The sequence below is a fragment of the Polypterus senegalus genome, chromosome 13 (genome assembly GCF_016835505.1).
Source record: "Polypterus senegalus isolate Bchr_013 chromosome 13, ASM1683550v1, whole genome shotgun sequence".
NCBI classification, from domain to species: domain Eukaryota; kingdom Metazoa; phylum Chordata; class Cladistia; order Polypteriformes; family Polypteridae; genus Polypterus; species Polypterus senegalus.
The window spans coordinates 116,724,335-116,747,442 of NC_053166.1; the positions used below are offsets into that span (position 1 = coordinate 116,724,335).

Consider the following 23,108-nt stretch of genomic DNA (forward strand, 5'->3'; position numbering starts at 1 on the left):
TAGTAAGCCAGTGGGTCCCCTCTGGTATGGTAATATGTCCGCTTCACAGATATTGTAATCCCATCTACTTCTCTCAGTCCTAACTGAATGGCACCCATGTCCATGGCACTCAAGACTATATTTGTGAACAGAGAGGCCCTGCTCCCACTCATAAGAGAACATGTAGAGCTTAAGTCCTTAACCTGATTCTTCTACTATGCATTCTTTTATAACCTTTATTTGTGTCAGTAAAGATGGTGGTGTGTGGTGGGTTTGCTACAGAATATATCACAGTCTAGTGATCTGGTAGTAAAAGATTAAAATAGACTGCAAGAGAAGAAGTGGAATTGAAAATCTTGAAGATGATAATTAGAAAGACCAATATGATGGTTGGAAGAGAGGGGACAAGGAGCATAATAAAGTGGCTCCCTAATATCTGTAATTTTGGAACAAGGTGAAAATAGTGTGTAAATTTAGATATCAGCATTGGAAAAGTGCTGGCAACAAGGCAAATATAAACAGAGGTGCAAACTCAGTAGGGATGATTGCCCTCAATATGACTTCTTAAAGAGTTATGCAAGCTGTGGGAAGAGTTTGGTGGTTAATGAGATTGAGACATAGCTCAAGAAGATACAAACGTTAAAGGGCTGATCAGAATGTGGTGACCTTCACTAAATGAGAGGACTGACAATGATGAATGCGAAGAGGAAGCAGTAGGGTAAAGGGTTTGGGGACGTATAACAAAATGTGGACAATGAAGGCATGAACTCTTATAGAGGTTGTTGGTGAGGTCTAAGAGAACCAAAAGAAGCCAAGAAATGAAAGTCGTGGCAGATGACCTGAGATGAATGGGTGTTTTCCATAATGAACTAATGAAAGTAAGATTTTGTGAGGAACTAGATAACGTGCTTCTAAATAAACTTTATTTTGAATAAATTGGTCAAAATTAAACAGCTGTCTGTCTGGCCTTGTTGGTACAATGTCTGACTGTGAATGACAAGAATGCAGGATCAGTACTCACACTTCATGTTAATTAACGAAAGTATAGACATGATTGAACCCTTTTGATATTTAAATCACTTCTGAGACAGATCCTGCTACATAAATAACTACAAATGCAAGCTTTGCTAGTCTGATTCATCAGAACTTTTCAGGCGTAAGAAGCTTGACTTAAGACACAAGGAAACACAGCTGAATTTTTACATAAGTCTTCAGAGTTCCTTGACATTTCCTGACACTTCTAAAACACGTGTCTTGAGATGTGGAAAGAAAATCAGTTTACAAAAAGAAAAACTCATATAGACCTAATTAGGTATGAGATTTAGACTGCTAACTAACACATGAGAACTATAAATATTAGATATAATAAGGCAATGACGGAATGACACTTTAAAATGTACGTTATGAGACAGACTTGGCAGTCTGGTGGGTTCATCACTGTCTACTTTCTAAAAGAGAACAGAAGTAATTAAGCTGGTTCACAGAATGTTGGGCTACAAAGCACGATGTTTTGAGTAAAAGGAGGTCATTCTGCTATACAACACACTTGTGGGGCCTTGTCTGTAATCCATTCCTGGTGTCCATATAACAAAAATGATACAACAGTTCCAGAGAAGAGCAACTAGACTAACCTCAGCTATGAGGAAAGGATGAAGAAGTGGAATATCTAGAGACAAAGAAATGACATGATAGAAAGGTTTAAAATTATGAAAGGAGTGAGTAAGTAAGGTTGTTGCAAACTAATTCTTTAAAGTGAGTTCTTCAGATAGAAAATACAGTTACAGAAGGAAGAAGATTAAAGGTAATTTTCCTACAAAGGTTACACTGTGTGTCTTCAGAGTAGGGGAGCTGAGAAGAATATTCTGTGGAACCTCAAATCTCTTAGCTGAATTAGCCATTAATGTACCTCCATTTTGAAACGGTTGTATTACTTTCATCATGTTACTTTATTTACTGGTTGTGATATTCATTTATTATATGCATTTTCTGTTGATTTTTTTCATATTTCATTTCTTCTTTTTATTTATACAGTGGAACCTCGGTTTACGAGTGTTTTGCAAGACGAGCTAAATGTTTTAATAAATTTTGACTTGATAAACGACCGATGTCTTGCAATACGAGTAGTATGGATACACTTTTTCTGCTGAGCGTCATGTGATCACAACTGAGCTAATGGTTCTTCTCTCTCTCTCATGCGCGTCTCTATCTCCTTATCTCTCTCGCTCTCATGCCGTCTCTCTCTCTCTCTCTCTCTCTCTCCTTATCTCTCTTGCTGGCACACATCTCTCTCTCTCCTTATCTTGCTTGCTCCCACGTGCGTCTCTTTCTCTCTTTCTCTCTCCTCTTGAGGGCAATCGTCTCCTATTCTCTGTCTGAGTCTGTGTGCTTGTATAGTCAACATCCCTACGAGCGTATACTGTTTACTACAGCATTGTGACTGTGTGTGTGTGTGTGTGCGTGTGCTGTGAAGTGCGAGTCCTCGTCTTGCACCCCAAAACACGAAGCTGAGTTTCAGTACTTTAACAACACCAGCTTTATTCAGCTTGAAACAGCAACAGCGCGGTTATTTATTGTAGCGGGATCTTTAATGTTCCTTGTATCACCCATCGACAGCAGGCGCTTATAGCATGTCCACAATCTTTTTGGATGCGCTTATATGGCGAACTGCTACAGCACTGGGAGACTGCGATTGCTTTGGGACGCTCTTCCGAGTGTCGTCCCATTGGGTGGAATCCCACAAGAGTTTAGAAACTCACTCACACCAGCCATGATTCTTTTTAAAGGTAAAGTGCAGGTTAATTTGTTTTATGTATTTTTACTTTATATTTTGTATTAATCATTTTTATATGAATAGTTTTGGGTTGTGGAACGAATCATCAGAGTTTCCATTATTTTTTACAGGGAAATTCACTTTGATATACGAGTGCTTTGGACTGCGAGCACGTTTCCGGAACGAATTATGCTCGCAAACAGAGTTGTTGTGACGGATGGCCGTGGCCCATGCCTGGCCGGGACGCCCCTTAATCACATTTGCCAGGGGGACAAGGATGGGAAACCTAGAATCTCCCCCTGGACGCTAGATGGCAGCCTCCCTGGGTTGCAGCGGTGCCTCTGACTCCCCCAGGGCTTTATGGGGGTTGGAGTTCTGTGCATCTCTGTGGGGTTCCGCAGGCACCATCAGGGCACTGGTTTCGCCTTACCCAGAAGTGCAGCCGGATCTCGGCAATCAACCACCTGGAGCTCTTCTGGGTACCCAATAAAAGGGAGCCAGCGACCACCACTCGACAGAGTCGAGAGATGGAGGACAAAGCTTTCTGAGGAGGAGTGGTGGAGGAAGAGAAAGTGCTTAATGCTTGGTGTACTTGTGGATTTTGTTGTGGCTGAAGGGATTACGGGGAAGACATACCCTCCAGCTGAAAAAAAAACAGTTTATTTGTTTTACCCATGCCTCCCATGTGTATTTGTGTCGGGCCGGGCGCTATATAGAGCCTTTCTTACAAGGTTCATCCTCTACCTCTGTGATTATGGCTGTATTTTTCATTTTCTCCATATTGATAACTGTTTTGTAATATATTGTTATTTTTAAATTGGATTATTTAGTATACATGCATCTTTTGAATGCATTTTGTTTTCACTATTTAAGTATCAGATATTTTCAAGATTACCTCCTTTTTATACCCTAGCATCTTTTTTGGTTTAAGCTTAAGATCTCATTGAATTGTTTGAATTGTTGAATTGAGTTTTTTTTTTTTTTTTCTGTCCACCCTGGCCATCGGACTTTACTCTTATTCTATGTTAATTAATGTTGACTTATTTTATTTTCTTACTGTGTGTTTTATTTTTCTATTCTTCATTATGTAAAGCACTTTGAGCTACATTTTTTGTATGAAAATGTGCTATATACAGTAAATAAATGTTGTTGTTGTTGTTATTGGTATTTTATAGCATTAAGTGAATACTTTCTCTTTTTTTGTCAAATGTCTGTCTTTAACTAAATTGTAGCACACACACAACCAAATGAACATTGCATTCATTGATAGAAAAGCTCACCGAGATCTCAGCCTTGACTTTCAATAAGGACTATTGAGCTACTGTATACTGGGCTTTCTCCTTTTGAATTTTTCCTAATATTTTTTAAATAAATTTTATAAACATAATAGTTAAACCTAAATAACACAATTCTAGAGGAAAGATGCTGAAATATTCTGCTACCCTGAACTGAATTAAGCAGTTTTGGTAATGGATAGATTGAAGCTTCCTACCATCATACAATGCAAGCTGCAGTGTGTCTCCTCAGAAATGCCTGTCCATGATTTTGCTCTCTACAGCACTACCTGAAAAGTGTGAAAATAAATGGCTAGCATGGTGTCCCCTGTGGGTAAGGTGATAGCATTAGATTTTGTGCTAAAAGTTCAGTATGAACGTATCACAAAATGGAGAAAAAATTAATTAATCTTCATAAAAGTGTCTGGAAACAAACATAGCAAAACACTTTCATGGTCGAGAACCACGTTTGGGTCGCAACAGAAGGTATTTTATCCATTTCAGCACAATAAGTGCAAAATACAGAAGTTTCAAAGTCAAGTAGTTATTTTAAAATAAAGAAGATGGCAGTTTTGAGATAGCATAGTTGTACTCATTAATTGTGTTGCATGTTGATTTGCACATAAAGGTAACTATTTTACTGATATTGGTACAAATGGCATTAATATCCCTACAAATTTGAAAACTCTGCTATGTCTGGAAACTCCAGTCTTGATTACCTTTCATGGTTCCTTCATTACACCAGTATATTAAACTGTTCCTTCAGCTTACAAGGCCAAAGAAAGAGTTACAGCTTTAATGAGCCTTGTGCCCTAAACTAGATCAATGGGTAAAAAATGGGAATGGACACATGGATTTTCTTGATTGCTGTTAAAGAAATATCATTTTACTGGCATAATGGTGATCACCCCTGTCTCATGCCCAGAAGATGTCTTTTGGGGTTTGTACCATCTTAGGTTGTCTGTGTGGGAATTCCTCTGGTTTCTTTGAATTTTTCTCATGTATCCCAGATATGTGTGTGTTAGATTAATTGACAGATTTAGGTTGGCCCTGTGTGAGTGTGTGCATGAGTAGGGCCTGTAATAAACTGGTGCTCTGTCCATAGTGAGCTCCTGCATTGTGCCCAGTGATGCAGTAATAGGTCCTCGCATGACCCTGAGTTAGATAAGAGCAAGCTTGACAGTATTACATACAAACATGAAAGCAAACCAAGGTGTTCATACTGCATCAAGGTCGGTGTGCAAGTCTGCTTTGTAACACAGTGTGTAGCAGTTTTTGAGTAGGGTGTCTTCTGTGCTGACTTTCTATGTTCCTAGGTACCTCCTCCTACTGTTCAAAGACATGCTGTTAAGGTGGTTGTCTACTCCATTTTAATTTGCTGTGAGTGAAGTCAGGCATGTCTGTGACTGTGGACTGATTTTCCTACCAGGGCTGAAGCCAGCCTTTTGCAGGTTACACTTTGCCACAGAACTCTGTGTGGATATTTGTTTATGTATTTGTAAATGTCTCCTTTAGAATTTTTTGGTATTTTTGGTATAAATTATTGCAAAAGTTGATTAAGGTAACAAGACAAAGCCGGCCGAGGAAGACAAGGGCGATGAGCCCATGATCTGAGTTGTCTCATTTGTGAATGGCAGCTTCCATTCCATTCTCCGACTCCTCTCTCCCACTCTACTGCCATGCTGTATTATGGAGTGGAGGAGTGAGTAAAACCCCATGATATTACAAGCCTCCTCTTTCCTGTAGAGTTTTCAGGTCATGCAAAATGAAAGAAGGTCAGCTGCTAGTAAACGCAGCATGTAGTTTGCTGCTGCAAGTGTGCAGAGGAGTACACAGACTCAGACTCTGACAGCAAATCTTCACTCTGATGAAAAGTGTGGGACTATGAGGTGAGACACAAAAATAACCAGAGTGGGTTTGGGGCTTTCCTGGAAAACCATCTGGAGGTCGGCCAAACGTAAATTATAGAACTACATCCCTTCCTAAACGCCCTCTCAAACCGCCGACCGGCTAGGTATATCCTGTGAATAGCCCAGTCAGTATATGCACATCAATACAAGACAATACAAAACAAATAATTATGAGCTGCCGCTATAATGTCAGGTGAAAAAAATCGAACAGCGAATCAACATCATGAAAACAGGCCACAGAAACTTATGAAATGATAAAAACAGTGTAGAGTGATAACAGTTTGTCTCACACACAAGTTTTTGAGTGGCATAAACATTTTCAAGGAAATGTGGAAGGGGTTCAATGCCCAGGTCGAGAGGGGTGTGGGTGCTTCACCAAGACAACGCTCCCGCGCACAATGTTTTTTGGGTGTGTAAAACAGTTTTTGACCAAAAAAACATTCCTGTCCTCGATCATCCTCCCTATTTGTCCGATTTAGCTCCCTGCAATTTTTACTTGTTCCCGAAAATCAAAAGTGACCTGAAGGGAACACATTTGTCTCCAATGGTTGAAGTGAAGACAGAAATGGCAAGCCTGTTGAAGAGCCTCAAGCAAGAAGACTTCCAGCACTGTTCAATCAATGGAAGATACGGATATGGAGCGGTGTAAAGATCGGGAGGGGGAGTATATAGAAGGTGACAGTGTTTAGAATGCTGTAATTCATCACTAAATATATTTTGTTTACCAGTCCGGTTATTTTTGTGTCTCACCTCGTACGAAGTATACCATATTATTTAGCAAAACTTGTCTGGTAATTCTTCTCTGGTTGGCTGTAGGCAACATGTGGCTTTTGTGTACACCATAACCCATAAAGTATCTGCTTTAATTATTGCATTATTGTCTCAATGGATGATGCTACATTAAATGAACTAACTGTACTCTAAATGGCAACAATATTTGCAATAAGTGTGCTGTAGCTACACGAAATGGGTGTGTCAACATACAAACATATTATATGAAATAAAGATTATATGTTACTGGAGCACCATCCTGTTATCATTTGGCTGGGTCTTTGTCCCACCTCTCAGTATATTATTTTGCTTCTTTGTCTCACCTCTCAGTATATTATTTTGCTATGTTTGTAAATTTTTTTTTTTTTTTGTATTTCTGTTAAATTAAGTGTTTTCTTATTTTTCTTTGTCTGTTGTGTCAATTTGTTACCTTCTTGTTAGTTTGGATGCTGAGCCCAACAGATGTGCAGTTTAGTGGGCTGCTAGCTGTGGCAGGCATTAGGCTAATTGCTGAGGGACTAGCTAGTGCCCCTTGTTGTTGTTTGCCTCCCTTTGCTATTCCACTTTATCAGGTTTGTGATTTAGTTAAATTTTTCTTGGTTTTGATACTAACTTCAGTATTAAAGATTTTTGCATTCTAGATTTTGTCCTTTCTTTAGTTTAATTGATTGCAGTTTTTAATGCTTCTTTTGAAGAATCCTAATATTTTTTGTAATTTTTGTGACTTTTTTTAAATGAATTTTGATTTCTATTTTTTATTTTGTTGTTATGGGTTTTTGGAGATTTTTAAAGTCTTTCAGAGTTTCATTATTTAATGTAATACAATATATTAGTTTATTTAAGCCAGGGTTTTCACTAGTCCCTCTTCTCTATTTTAGGTATTTTTTGGATTCTGCTGTCCTCAGGATTCTTTTACAGTCTCAAGCTTTTTTTTAAGTTTTCAGGCCAAATCACAGTCCATCCACAGTTGGTTTCTGCCTTGTAAATGAGTTCTTAACATTACTATTTTGTAGTGCTTAGAACTGCTTTATGAATTTCTGGGCTGTTTCACCTGTCTTTGTGAAGTTTATATATTTTCCCCATGTTCACAAAGGCTTTCTTTGGGCTTTAAATCAGTAGCTTTTCTTTTGACTGGCTTGTGTTAATTTGGTTTGTGAAAGGTTGCCATTACATCCAGGGTTGGTTCTTGACTGGCTTGTACCCTATGCTGTTGGCACAGGCTTCACCTTTCTGACCAGCTTTATTAGGGCTAAAAGCACAGTTGTGAGAAAAACACAAGGAGCTCTAAGGTGAAGAAAACCATATTGCTTATTTGTGAAAATGAGAAGTATTCAGTTGTGGCCAAAAGTTTTGAGAATTACACAAATATTGGTTTTCACAAAGTTTTCTGCTTCAGTGTTTTTAGATCTTTTTGTTAGATGTTTCTATGGTATACTGAAGTATAATCACAAGCATTTCATGTTTCAAAGGCTTTTACTGACAATTACATTACGTTTATGCAAAGAGTCAATATTTGCAGTGTTGGCCCTTCTTTTTCATGACCTCTGAAACTTATCCTGGCATGCTGTCAATCAAATTCTGGGCCGAATCCTGACTGATGGCAGCCCATTCTTGCATAATCAATGCTTGGAGTTTGTCACAATTTGGGAGTTTTTGTTTTACCACCCGCCTCTTGAGGTTTGACCACAAGTTCTCATTGGGATTAAGGTCTGGGGAGTTTCCTGCCCATGGACCCAAAATTTCAATGTTTGTTCCCCGAGCCACTTAGTTATTACTTTTGTTATCACTAGTTATGACCCCCCATTCTCTCCAAGGCTGTCTTCTGACTTCATAGGAAGAGTCACCAGAGACATGAATGTCGCTGCCGAGGTAAGTAAACAGATAAGTAAATGACATTCTCATACACACACACTGCTGATGGCTGTGCCTAAGAGGTCATTAAAGGCCTGGATCTTGGTTTTTATATAACATGATTAACTTTGTTACAGCTTGACTAGCATGTAAAATGTAAATAATACATTTAAGGAGTCAGGTGTTTGCAGTGACAAGGAGACTAAACAAAATAAACAGTACATGGTGATAGGATACACAAAAAATCCTAATGCTAACCAAAAACTAAAGGCTTATTAGAAGTCTTCACTCATTGGACATTAGTGACCAGAGTGAGTATCTGCCTAAGAAAAATATCTACTAAAAATATTCAACATCATTTTTTTAAAGAAATTAATAAATACAATTCAAGATTTTTGAAACAAAAATCCTGCAAAAGTACTGTTTAAAGAAACAAAACAAATAGGCTTTGTCTAACGCTGGCTTCTGCCTTGTGTCCCATGGTACCTGGAAAGAGAATTGCTCTGTATTAAAATAAGAAGGTTTAAATACATACACGAATGAATGACATGTCCTTTTTGAAGGGTATGCCTGCTTCTAAAACCATCATTATTGATGCCAAACTTATCCTTAGTTCCTGCTGTGGCTCAGTCGCCAGGATGGGAATGAATCCTGGCCTGCTGTGAACTTAACACAAAGAAGTAGTGACCTGACTGTCTAAAGTAAAGTGGACCTTCTGTAAAGTGGACAGCTAGCAATGGTGTTCTCTCCAGGAGTTTGCATATTGCATATTTTTACAACGCCCACATGTATATCATCTCCGTCTCATTTGCATTTCTAAATCAAACAGTACATTTTGTTTCCTGTTCTGACCTTAAAAAGTCCTGAGTACACGATAAGTCAATGCTGTGCTGAAAAACATCTGTAAATAACTAAGACATTCTTAAAGTCCAGTAGTTAGATGAGGGGTGTCCAACTCCGGTCCTGGTGGGCTGCAATGGCTACAGGTTTTCATTTTAACCCTTTTCCTAATCAGCAAGCAGTTTTCATTGCTAATTAACTCCTTTTCCCTTCATTTTAATAGCCCTGTATTTAAGAATTCAGTCCTCTGAATTGATTCGTTTCTTCATTAAATGGCAGCCAAACAGAAATGAGATGTGAAGCGAGCCAACAGATGACCAGCTCAATTGAAATGTCAAACTCCAGCCGACTTCACTCCAACCGGTTTCTTAATGAGAGGCCAATTCTTGCTGTTAATTGAAGCCGTCATTGAATATCATGACTTGTTGCTGCTCTCATTCTGCCACAGCAGACTGCTGATTTTCTGTCTTTTCTAAGACCACCATCAAGATGTTTTGGTGACCTGAGCAGACCAACATGACTGAGACCTTCACCTTTCTTTATTTTCAGATTAGCTGGTCATGTGGCAGCCTTTTTTTGGTCTCATTATTGTTTGGCTGCTCATTAAGGAAAAATAAACAACTAAGGGGTCTGAGTCACGTCAGTTAAAACTAAGGCAAAACAAATTAATCAGCAAGAAAAATGGTTCACTAATTAAGAAGATGGTTAGAATGAAAACCTGCACCCATTGCAGCCCAGCACAAGCAGAGTTGGACACCCATGAGTTAGATGGAAAACTCAGTAGAGGTGCTAGAAATATATGCTATTAGAAACATTCCTGAATCTAATCCCATTTGTGTATTTCTTTGTGATTGCTTCTTCCCTGGCGGCATGGCAGTGCAGTGGGTAGCGCTGCTGCCTCGCAGTTAGGAGACCCGAGTTCACTTCCCTGCATGGAATCTGCATGCTCTCCCTGTGTCTGCGTGGGTTTCCTCCCAAAGACATGCAAGTTAGGTGCATTGGTGATTCTAAATTGTCCCTAGTGTGTGTGTGACCCTGTAGTTAGTACATAGTGGATGTTTCTTCCCTGCTTATATCATGCCATAACACAGAACCAGAACAAAATTAACTGAAAGAGTGGGTTTATGAAAAAAGTGAAAAAAGTTTAAAGAATCCTATGAGGAAAATTTACTGAAAGCAGGAAAATGATATATAAGCACAAACTGACAACAGCAGTTACCTGAGGGCCATTTCAAGACACCTGCTGCCATAGACATCTTCCTGTAGCATTAGTTGCTTGCAGCCGTGTTCTTTGGCTCCCTTTTGTGTATCCAATTTTTTGTTAAATTTGCTGTTTTTGGAGCTTTATGCCTTTTTGGGGATTTTTCTGGTTTGGACTTGAATTTTAATATTTAGAATTTAGGTTTTTGGTTTATGGCCTTTGCCTTATGGTTAATTTTGTTGCACTTTTCAAGAATTAACCCATCCATCGATCCATCATCGAACCCCACTTCATCCTGAGCAGGGTCACAGGGAAGATGGAGCCTATCCCAGCTAGCATAGGGTGCAAGGCAGGATCAATCCCCAGACAGGGCGTCAAGAATTAATACAATACAATACAATACAATTTATTTTTGTATAGCCCAAAATCACACAAGGAGTGCCGCAATAGGCCCTGCCTCTTGACAGCCCCCCAGCCTTGACTCTCTAAGAAGATAAGGAAAAACTCCCAAAATAAACCCCAGTAGGGAAGAAATGGAACAAACCTCGGGAAAGGCAGTTCAAAGAGAGACCCCTTTCCAGGTAGGTTGGGTATGCAGTGGGTGTCAAAAACAAGGGGGTCAATACAATACAATACACAGAACAAAACAAAACCTCAATACAGTATAAAAATAAAAATTTTAGAGGTACATAGCAGAATCTCTGTCCTTTTCTTCATTTTTAAGTTTCTTTTAATTTTGCATCTTTAATCTACTGAATTGTCATTAACTCAGAACTCTCACTATTTAAAATAAAATTTTGAATATGTAATATGTAAAACTGACATTTCTAGGTTATACCTATGACTACTCAACTCTAAATTGTTAAACAACATGCTTTACTGATTTGAAAGTTAGTTGAAAACTTTATCGAAGATCCTCATTCTTATTCAAAAGGAATTACAGTTCTTTAAAATTTAACATTAACCAGTCACAATGTATATTTCTAAAATAAGAAATATCTTAAGGTGTAGCATATTAAAAGAGCTTTTCATAAACACTTACTTGAACAGCAAGGACCACCGCTGGACAAGAGGCCAGTCCATCGATGGACACAGTAATTTTAAAACAGTATCCCGGCTTGTTTGTCAGCTGAACAAAATCAATTCAAAGATTTCAAAAATTCACTAACTGGAAAGTGGCAGACAGGTCTCCACCTCTACTAAGTTTCAAAATTTAGAATGTCTTCAAAACTTTTCAAAAAAGCCATCAGGAAATAAATCCTGGGTAGAAAGAAAATATCACACAGAACATGTTTCACAAATGAGCTCAAGCTTATCAGAGGTTGGGTGACTTTATAATCAGCAAAATGGTTTATGGATCATTAATTGCCATTTTTCAAAGTAATCCTTAAATCTCAAATGGATATGTCAGAAAAAAGAATCGACAAACTGTAACGTTGACATTCAGCACAGAAATGCAATATGAAGTTAAATATATCAGAAAACTTTAATCTTGATTCAGACTTGGTGGTCATGCAATCTGCTTCAAAAGTGTGACTACCACTGTTTCAAGGTGTCATTACAAATGATAAATCACCCACACATCTGCTGTCATATCTTAGCAGGATGTTGCCAGCCTGTCATTGTGCAAATCCAGTAACGTTTCTATCAAAACTGATCGCAAAAGAGCAGATTAATAATTTGTTTCAGAAAGTTCGAAAGTGAATATTTTCTTTAAGACACAGTTCTGTTAACACAAAAATATATAAACAATAATAAAAAAATAGTAAAATGCTCCCTAAAACTGTGAGATAAAAGGTATACCTTTGCCCAGTCTCAGGGTACTTTGGCAGTCTTTTTTAAGCTGGTTTCCTGAGACAGAAACCACCTTGTTCTTTGATAACTTCAACCAAGACCTTTTATTTCTACAGAGGGAGTGAGAAAGAGCGAGAGCTACCATGAAATTTGTTATCTGCCAGTACCTGCTCTGTGACACTGCACACACACAGCAGATGGTCATTTCCCCAGGCAGGTGCACAAACCTACATTTTTTTAAATATGGAGAGAAAAAAAGTTGCATATAATAATAATGTCATCTTTGTCCTTGAAAACACCTGGAGTGCAAATCCATTTCATCAACATCTCAGCTGTGACTTCACAATATGTCCTGTGTGGTACTGTACATCTAACAGAACAGAAATGGGGAGATAAGATAAAAGGGTGTACTTTTTGCACTAAATGTATATTTCTAAAAGGAAGGAGGAACTGAAGTATTTCAAAATTCCATAAAAATAATGCAATGAATTAAATTAAACATTTACCCAGTTGGACTGCAATAACAATGAGTTCTGATAAATGCGACAGAAAAGGGTCTACACTTCTTTTTAACTGCTTTTCAAAAGATTTTAAAAGTAGCAAATGGCTCATCACACTCAACACGTTGAATTCATTTTGCTCTAATTTATGAATTAATCAGTTAATATGAACAGCTTCACAGGCTATAATTGTACTTGAAATCCATTCATTTGCAAGTCCTAGAATAACTTTTTTGCAACTCCTCTCAGTGCTCCTGATGTGTTCTTACTCCAAGCACAGATGTTATGAAATATGGTGAGCAAAACACATTGTTACAAATTGAGGGCGTGTGTTTGTTCAGGTCGAGTAGCGCTGGCAAACCATTCACAGCAGATAACAGGCAGAAGTCAACAGAAATGTATCAAAATTAACTGCAAACCAAAGTCCAACCACCTTCACTTTCCACACATACAGAGTAGTTATTGTGGTAAAGTGCAACTGAAACCTGTTTAAGTTATTGGAGTGAATAAAATAATGTTTGTTGAAGCCTTTTGACTGTGTGTGACTGCACGTGTGATTGTATTCTGGGTTTGTGTCCACTACATATATATATATATATATATATATATATATATATATGTGTGTGTGTGTCTGTGTGTGTATATGTGTGTGTATATATATATATATCTATGTATGTATATGTCAGTCAGTCAGTCATTGTCCAACCTGCTATATCCTAACACAGGGTCATGGGGGTCTGCTGGAGCCAATCCCAGCCAACACAGGGTGCAAGACAGGAACAAATCCCGGGCAGGGCACCAGCCCACCGCATGACACACACACACAAAAAAGCACACACTAGGGACACCTTAGGATTGCCAATGCACCTAACCTGCATGTCTTTGGACTGTGGGAGGAAACCAGAGCACCCGGAGAAAACCCAGGCAGACACGGGGAGAAGATGAAAGCTCCACGCAGGGAGGACCCGGGAAGTGAAACCAGATCTCCTTACTGCAAGGCTGCAGCACTACCACTGCGCCACCGTGCCGCCCCCCTATGTATATGTACTGTATATATATATTGTGGTATATGGCCGGCAGTTCATCCCGGCCAATACCCCCAGGCTGCCAGATGGAGCCCTCCCTGCAGCATGGAGGTGCCCCGAATTCCAGCATGGAATCATGAACAATGGAGTCTTTATTTACAGCCCTGCTGGATACCATGGGCGCCGCCAGAGGACGCTCAAGGATTATTTTCCATACAGCGTGGAAGTACGTCCCAGTCACGGGGACAGAAGAAATGACGTACTTCCAGGTTGAAGAAAAAGGAGTTTTCATCCGACCCGGAAGTGTTGCCAGTCGCATGGACAGAGAGAGACAAACACTTCCGGGTCAGGGACTATAAAAGGACTGTAGGAGATCCCAGCAGTGAGCCGAGTTGGGAGGAAGGGTGACTGAGCTGCTGGGAGGTGTGGAGGATTATTGTTTATTGTGATTAGTTTATTGTTTATGAGTATTGTGGAGTGGAGAGTGCTTTGTGCACATTATATTTGTAATAAATCTAATATTTGGACTTTTATCTGGTGTCTTTATATACAGTATATATACTAGCTGTCCCCCGCAGCTCTGCCCGCGTAGTCGTGAAACAGAACAAACTTTAAAAATAAATAAACAAACAGGTATCACTAGTTAAGCGGAGGCAAGATATGTTAAGAGGCTGGTGCATGAGTGACGAGGGCCCTGCCCGGCTCTTGACTCCTGACGTCACACTTCGCCTCCCCCTTGACCTGCAGCCTCTATTTCAGATTAGTGCAAATAAATCACTCCTGCAAGCGAACTATGATACTTACAGTAGCGCTCTGACAAAAGTCACAAAATCAACCGAAATGTTCTAAGACATTATAGAAAAAAAAATATCTAAATCTGTTCTCTCATGAAAAGTGGAGAGACATACAGACAGGTAGATGTTGGATTTTATATATCCAGATATAATGTGGTCACCTGAGGGTGCTCACACTGCCCTAACCGGGCACAGACAGACGCAAGATACAAGTGCAACACACACACTTTTTTTCTCATGGAAAACACCTTCCCTCATTCCCCACCTGTACAGCAAAGTTCAGAGCAATGCACAAAACCACAATTCTCTTTTTTCTTTTCCTTCTCTCTCTTTCCACCTCCCCTCATCCTGGCAAGCTTTATCCTCTTCCCCCAACTCTGGCTCCCTGAATGGAGTGAGACGGCCCTTTTTATAGGGCACCCAGAAGTGCTCCATGATTTTCTTCCGACAGCACTTCAGCGGTTGAGCTGCCATGCTCCAAACCTATGGCCCTGCTGCAAGCCATGGGGGTGCCCTCTAGCGTTTCCTCTAGGGCTGCCTCGTCATTGCCTCACAACAAGAAGACCCTGGATTGGCTACCTGTCCAGTGATTGTTTCTGCCTTGTGTCTGATGTCTGGTGCCTCACAACTGAGTTAGGAAAACAAATGACTAAATATATACACAAGCTATTTTAATCACTCTGATCCAAAGACCAAAAAATTTGGATCAAATACATTAACCATTGTATATGGAAACTAGAAAAGGCTGCCAGTTCTCCTTCATAGTGCCTGGGGGCAGAGATTCTGGACCTTTCCAGTTTCATTGTTAATCAACAACAGTGTCAGGGCTGAAACTGGAAATCCAGAGGAAGGTGAAATACAAGCCACCAAAAGGAAAAGGTCAAAGCCATCAAATCCCTCTCAAAACCCAACTTTGATAAACTTGATTACATTTATTAAGCAATAATTATATCCGCAAGTAAAAATAAGAATCACTTAAAACATAATTAGAGAATGGGGAAACAAGAAAATGAATGAATTAAGTAAATGAAACAATGCTACAGTAAATTAATTTAACGAGGAAAAGGAAAAATTAAATTATCAAAAAGGCCAAAACAAAACTGCAATTAACTGGGAATAAAAGCATGTAATGAAACTAAGAACCAAAAGAAAGCAAATGACGAAAGAACTAAATGAGAAATACAAATGGACTCACGTGGGGAACCTTCAGATTGAAAAACAAAATGCAAATAAATTGTACATGTAAGGGAAGCTAAACTGCATTTGAAGTGATAAAAACACAAATTAGATCATGTAGGTAGAATTGAAACCCCTAAACCAATGCTGAGACCAGAGCATTTTACAGGAAGTCAAGAGATTGAGAACCTTCCTTGGGAAGAAGGGAGCCAAAGCTAAAGAATCTCAATGACCCAACAAAGAACTGAAGTGATGGCAACTCCTTTTATCACAGCACCTTAATAATAATAATAATAATAATAATAATAATAATAATAATAATAATAATAATAATAATAATTCATTACATTTATATAGCGCTTTTCTCACCTTAGGTTGCTACTACAATCCACAGCACATCTAGACAACTGGTGTTGATTGAACACCCCGACCCACTAAGGGAAACAGGAAAAGTGACTAACAAAGAAGAGGAACATTAAGTAAAAGGAATTAGATAAAAAAAAGAGCTGGGGCAGGAACTCTGCAAGAACACGACACCAGCTTGAGACAAAGAGATCTCCATTTTGCTTATACTTTGAATATCCTTAAGAAGTGACTGATGTGAATATGTTGCATAGCTAGATGAAAATAAACCCAGTTGTGCCTCCTGGGAATCCACATAGTATGAACAATTGGTTTTGCCATGTATAAATGTTTCCATGTACTCTACTTCATAAATGTAAAAAAATGGCTGATGAAATACATGCTTCCATTTTCCAAATAAACATTTATTTATGGAATTTGGACAATGCAAAGGGTTTTAAGTATGTCTACCATAAGGCTGTGTGGTTATGACCACAGTTTGCACAAAGGGGTGTACCAAGGAATTACCAGCATCAAAAAGAGCTGAAAACAGCATGGCCAGCACATTGAAATATACTTTGACATGGACATAGTCTCCCACAGACTAGTTACAGCAGCATAATACAAAAAACAGACAATTCGTGTGACACCACACATTACATACAACATTGTATTCTATGTATGAGAAATACACATCAGGTGTGCTCACACCATTGCTACTTCATCTGAGGGTCCAAGATGAACAGAATAAAGTGCACTGACTTCAACAAGAGGTCCAAAGAATATATGAGATAAGACTGAGGGGAAGGACGAGGTCAGAAAATGAAACAAAATGATCAAACCGGGGGTTAAAGAGAGAAATGACAAACCAAGAACCACTAACCCAAAAATCAAAGTCTAAATTCAGAATCAGAGTCAATCCCAAAAATACTCAAAATGAAGCATGTAGCTCACAAAGAATTCATCTAATCTCAGATATATGTAAGATTGAGTGAGTCAACTTTTAAGTGGTTGAGCTGATTACGTCACCGTTGTGCTACCCTGGTGCATTGTGGGAACCATTCCTAGCTGTGCATGAAAGAAAAATAAAACAGCTCTGAAAAAGATGAGAGAAAATTGTAAACGTCAAAGTAATAGATCTGAAAAAAAAGTGTTACATGACAACAATTTCCTTGGTCAGAAAACCCTAGAAAATAAGTATTTTTAAATCTCTTCAATGTAGCAATAATAACAAAAAGGTAGATGGTCACCCTTATATTTACAGTTAGGTCCATAAGTATTTGGATGGTGACACAATTTCATAAATTTGTCTCTACACACCACCCCATGGTTTTTGAAATAAAGCAGTTATTATATGATTGAAGTGTAGACTTTCAGCTTTAATTTAAGGGATTTCCCAAAAATATCTTATCAGCCGTTTTGGAATGACTGCCATTTTTCGGCATAGCCCCCTCCCATTTCCAGGGGCTCAAAAATATTTGGACAATTGACTGAAAAGCTGTTCAATAGCCAGGTATGAGCAGGTCCCTCATTATTTCATTAACTACTGTATTAAGCAGGTAAAAGGTCTGGAATTGATTCCAAGTGTGGGATTTGCAGTTGGAAGCTGTCACTGTGAACTCTCAATATGAGGTCCAAAGAGCTGTCAAAAGTAAAAATAGTCCATCATTAGGCTGAGAAAACAAAACAAGCCCTTTAGAGAGATAGCAGAATCACAAGGGCTGGTCAAATCAGCCATTTGGTACATTCTTAAAAAGAAGAAACACACTGGTGAACTCAGCAACACCACAAGGTCTAAAACACCACAGAAGATGACTGCGCTGGATGATTGCAGAATCCTGTCCTTGGTGAAGAAGAACCCCTTCACAACATTTAGCCAAGCCAAGAACATTCTCCGGGAGGTAGACCTATCACTGCCAAAGTCTAACATGGAGAAGACTTCATGAAAGTAAAGAGAGGGTTTACCACAAGATACAAACCACTGGTAAACTACAAGCATAGAAAGGCAAAATTAGATTTTGCCACAAAAGGTTTTGAAAAGCCTGTCCAGTTTTGGAACAATTTTCTTTGGACAATGGAAACTAAGATCAATATATACCAGAAAGTTGGAAACAGAAGAGTATGGAGAAGAGAAGAAACAGCTCATGATCTGATGAATACCACTCAGATTCTGTGAAGCATGGTGGAGGCAGTTTAATGACATGATCATGCATGACTCGTGGTTATTGATGGTATGACTGCTGGCAGAAGAAGCAGGATGACTTCTAAAGTGTTCAGGGCTATACTGTCTCCTCAGATTTAGCCAACGCTGCAAAACCAATAGGACGATGCTTCACAGTACAGTTGGACAATGAGCCAAAACATACTGTGAAAGCAAACCAAGTGCTTTTCAAGGCACTGAAGTGGAATTTTCTTCAAAGGCCAAGTCAGTCAATTGATCTCAACACAATTGGACTTGCATTTCACTTACTGAAGGCAAAACTGAAGGCAGAAAGACCAACAGACAAGTAGCAAATGAAGACAGTTGCAGTAAAGGCCTGGAAAAGCATCACCAGGGTGGAAACCCAGCACTTGCAAATGGCAATGGGTTCAGATTTCAGGCAGTCATTAAATGTAAAGGATTTTCAGCCAAATATTGAAAATATTCATTATTTTTCTACTTAAGTTAGATTGTCCAAATACAGAAAAATGGCTGTCATTCCTAAACAGCTCATATGATATTTTTGGTAAACCACTTAAATTAAAGCTGAAAGTCTGCATTTCAATCACATGATTGCTTTGTCTCAAATCCATTGTGGTGGTATACAGAGCCCAAATTATGAAAATTGTGTCACTGTGTAAAAACTTACAGACATAACTGTTTGTCAAGCTGAGGACTGCTGCGTTGACTATGTGGAAAACTCCATGTTCCAATGTAGCCTCCTTGGCTTGGACACATAGGACAGATCCTATGCTTGACATTGGGACACTCCACAGTTCTACCTGGACATCAGGTTTGTTTCTGTACGCCAACTGGAAGGAGGGGAGTAAAATTAGAAAACAGAAAACACAAGCTACTCTAGGCCAAAATTATGGAATCTGTTGGAGCACTCACTCCCTGATACTTGTTTGACAGAACATAGCCTCACTAACAGACCCAAGGACCTCCTGTGCATTGTCATTCATTGGGACATGCCTCTCCAGACCTTCAAACACAACAGTCATTGTTAATGGTAATTGACATAAGAAGAGACACCCCTACACATGTTCTGGGAATGCCCTGTCACACAGGTACTGCTGGGGGCCCTGGAATAAGATGTAAAAACTGCATGGCCAAAAATAGCCTTTTATACAACTTTGTACTTTTTGATCAGTTTTCTCCTGCCCTCACACATGGCAACTTGCGAGACTTGGCACTTCATGTAGGTCTTGAAAGACACATTTTAGATTGCCAGGAAACACTTTGTGGTAGGAAAGAAGAAGACTTTGATCCAAGATTGTCACACTCATCCAGGGCTTGCTCAGACTTTCCCTTAGACAGCCAGGAGGAGGAAGAGTTTTGATTTTCTTGCCCTATTCTCTTCACTTGTTATGTATGTATGTATGTATATATATATTCCGAATGATGAAACAATGCACCACATATAATGTTCTATGTCACACTACGTACTGCAAGGCATGTTGTATAGCTTACAATGGTAAAAGTTTCACTGCAATGCAAAACACAAGGTTAATTTGCACAAGGACATTATACATTAGCTAGCTGTGTAAGCCTGTGGTGTAAAAAGCCTGGGCTCCTAGAAACTATTGAAATCGTCAGAAAAAAATTGAAATGCAGAGTTGGCGGTTTTGTTTTGCGGACATGCTCACCCCTTTGTTTATCAGTGGCAAAGTGAGTTTCTCCCTCCATGGAGGTTTTGTTTTGCCGATGTGTTCGCCTTGCTTGTGCATTAAGCAAGTTTGCCTTTCCTCGAAAGTTTAAATTTGGCAATGGAGTCGCTTTCTTTCAGCTTCATACTGTAGCCTTGTAGTTCTTGCTTGTTTCCGACTCGTGAACTTGGGGCCGCTTTGTTGGCTTTTTGAGCTTCATGCTGTAGACTCACACTTCCAGGCCGCCTCACACATACAGGACGGACAGATAGACCCACACACTTCCATGCGTAGATGTTTATATATAAGATTGCATGTTTGCTATGTAATTTGTTTAGTTTTATTTAAACTATTGAGTTTTAACTTTATTTCAGTGATGTAATCGAGCAAGCATTTTGTGCTCTCGCTTATTTTTTGGTGCCATCCAATCATGCGAGTCCTTGATTAACTGTGGGCATGTTGTTTTTCTGTTACTTCATTCATGTGCAATCGGACAGATGGTGTACAGTATCTGAGTTTTCATGTCAGAAACTGCAAATTAATGCCCTATGAACTCAAAGCTACAAGTCGGGTAATTCAGAGAAAAAAAGCTTTCCGAATTCTCCAAGTGGTGACGTAACGTTGACCTTTCACCTTAGTCAACTGTATGAAATAAAAAATATAAGCTAGTCAGACAAAAATGCCATTATTTTTAGTCAAACTGCATTTGGAATTTGGAATAAAATAGTAAACATTTAACATATTTAGCATGCTGTTTATTTTCACAGAAATTATGCAGTTTAATTTGTTTTTTTACATACCAAGTCACAAATAAACAGCGACTTTGCATTTTTCTCTGAATAGTTCAACAGGAAATTCAAGTGGGAAAGTAAATACTATGATAGCCAATGAACACAGCTTGTTTGTTGGTCTCATGAGATGGACGTCATGTGGCATGTTGTGTCAGCAGGCTTCACTTGTTTAAGATGGTGGTGCATTACACACACATTGTCTTGCTTTTGGATGACTAAAGATATTATTTGTTTGCACTAATATTAGTTGAGGAATTAAATATTAGTTACATTGGATTCTTTGCTCTTCCTATTGACCATCATTTTTTTCCCATAATTTTGGTTGCTGCTGAGTACCCTTATGACCCGAAAATATCCAAGAATAGGATGAATGGCAATGTGGTGTCAGACTCCACAGGTTTATCTTCCTTTCTGTTTTATACCGTCAGTTTTATAATATACTCATTATTATGCAACTTTGCTATGACCAATCCATGCAGCAATCTGAGTAAACCATTTGTCAAAAGCACTATATAAAAGGAGAATTGAATTAACCTACCAAATAAATTTCTAAATTTAAAAAGTAATTTATGGGTTTTGAATAATGAATGTGGTGAAAAGGGCTGTACAGCAGGTAAATTTAGAAGCACTTATAAAGATATGAGAAGAATGATTATATGTATATATATATATATATATATATATATATATATATATATATATATATATATATATATATATATATTTTGGAGGACTGCCGGCTTTGTGCTCTGGCCCTCACCCCCAGGCCGCCAGGAGGAGCTCTTCTGGCATCAGGATTGTGCCCCGAGTTCCAGCAGGGCCTTATGGACTATGTAGTGTTTTTACACAGCCCTGCTGGATACCTTGGGGGCCACCAGGAGTCACTGTGGGGGGGCTTATGGGCTCTTTTGTGCCTTATGACCCGGGAGTACGTCACGGTTATGTGACGGGAAGGAACGACATGCTCCCGGGGTGAAGAACAGGACTGTTTGCCCTGACCCGGAAGGGAAAAGGAACTGTGGTCTGATTGGACAGGAACGCCTCCAGGTCAGGGGCTATAAAAAGACGATGCCTCAGTCCAGACACTGAGCTGTGCTGGGAGGTGGAGGAGCAAAGTGTCTGGGCGAGGAGGAGAGTTTATTAGTAGTGGATTGTTTAAAAGAGTTTATTGTATGAGTAGTGTGGAGGGTGCTTGGTGCACATTTGTGTTAAAAGAAAATAAAAGGTCTTGGACTTTTACCTGGTGTTTGGAATCATCCCTGAGGGTTCAAGGGAGCACTAGTGCCCCCTACTGCCACAATATATATATTTTCACACACACATGCTTAGGAGACAACTAAAGGGCTTGAGTACATGTAATTCCACGCTGGACCAGGGGGTGGCGAAGTGCACTAATTCTCCCTCTCGATCTTTTGCAGACCATTCTAGGGAAATCCCGCCCGGCTCTGGGGCAGCCAGCGACGTCACTTCCAGTTCACTTCTCCTACTGGCCTTTAAAGCTGCCATCTTGTGGATGATAAAGCAGTTCTGCTTTGGACTCGATTGTATACAGTTGGCAATGTTTTTGCAATTGTTTTGCAGCCTGGGAAAAATTATAGGGTGGATGCCCCAAACCTTCGCAATGTCTAATGGTCATTCTTGTTACAATATATATATATATATATATATATATATATATATATATATATATATATATATATATATATATATATATATATAAGTGAAATCGAAAACAAAACGATTTGTTCATTTGTGCAAGGTCATTGAAGCCTAAACTAAATTAAATAAGTAAAAGGTGCCAAGTGATTTGAAACACAGACTATGTTTCCAATAATAAAAAAAAAGCTTTTAGAACTGGCAAATAATTAAGAAATGCAGAGACAAATTTTCAGACATTCTCTTTGAGTCTTAATAATTAGAATAAAATCTGTGAAGTAATTTAGGGCGACCTGTGTTTTCATTGTTCTTTTTAGGCGTTGCTCTCTTTTTCCAAAGGTGTCCCTATTTACTTAACTGGTCATTCTAAAAGTCAGATGAGTGGCACCTGTTCATCCATGAGAGATTACAGTATCAGGGTACTGTTCAGAGTGTTGGCAGCTACTGCCCCCTAGTGGTTGGGCAGCAAAACAAAATCTTAATTCAAATTATTACAACATCAGCAAAGTTGGACTGCAACATAGATTTAAGTTTAAAGAAACAGGACTAAGGATTGAATAAGGTCAGGTGATTTGTTTTTTTTAA

At 39.0% G+C, this 23,108-nt stretch overlaps 1 protein-coding gene across 1 annotated transcript in view; it reads right to left on the bottom strand.

Annotated features, from left to right (window-relative positions):
- unc5a (unc-5 netrin receptor A) overlaps window positions 1-23,108 on the bottom strand; it is an 863,267-nt gene that overhangs the window by 148,644 nt on the left and 691,515 nt on the right. The window lies entirely within an intron of this gene.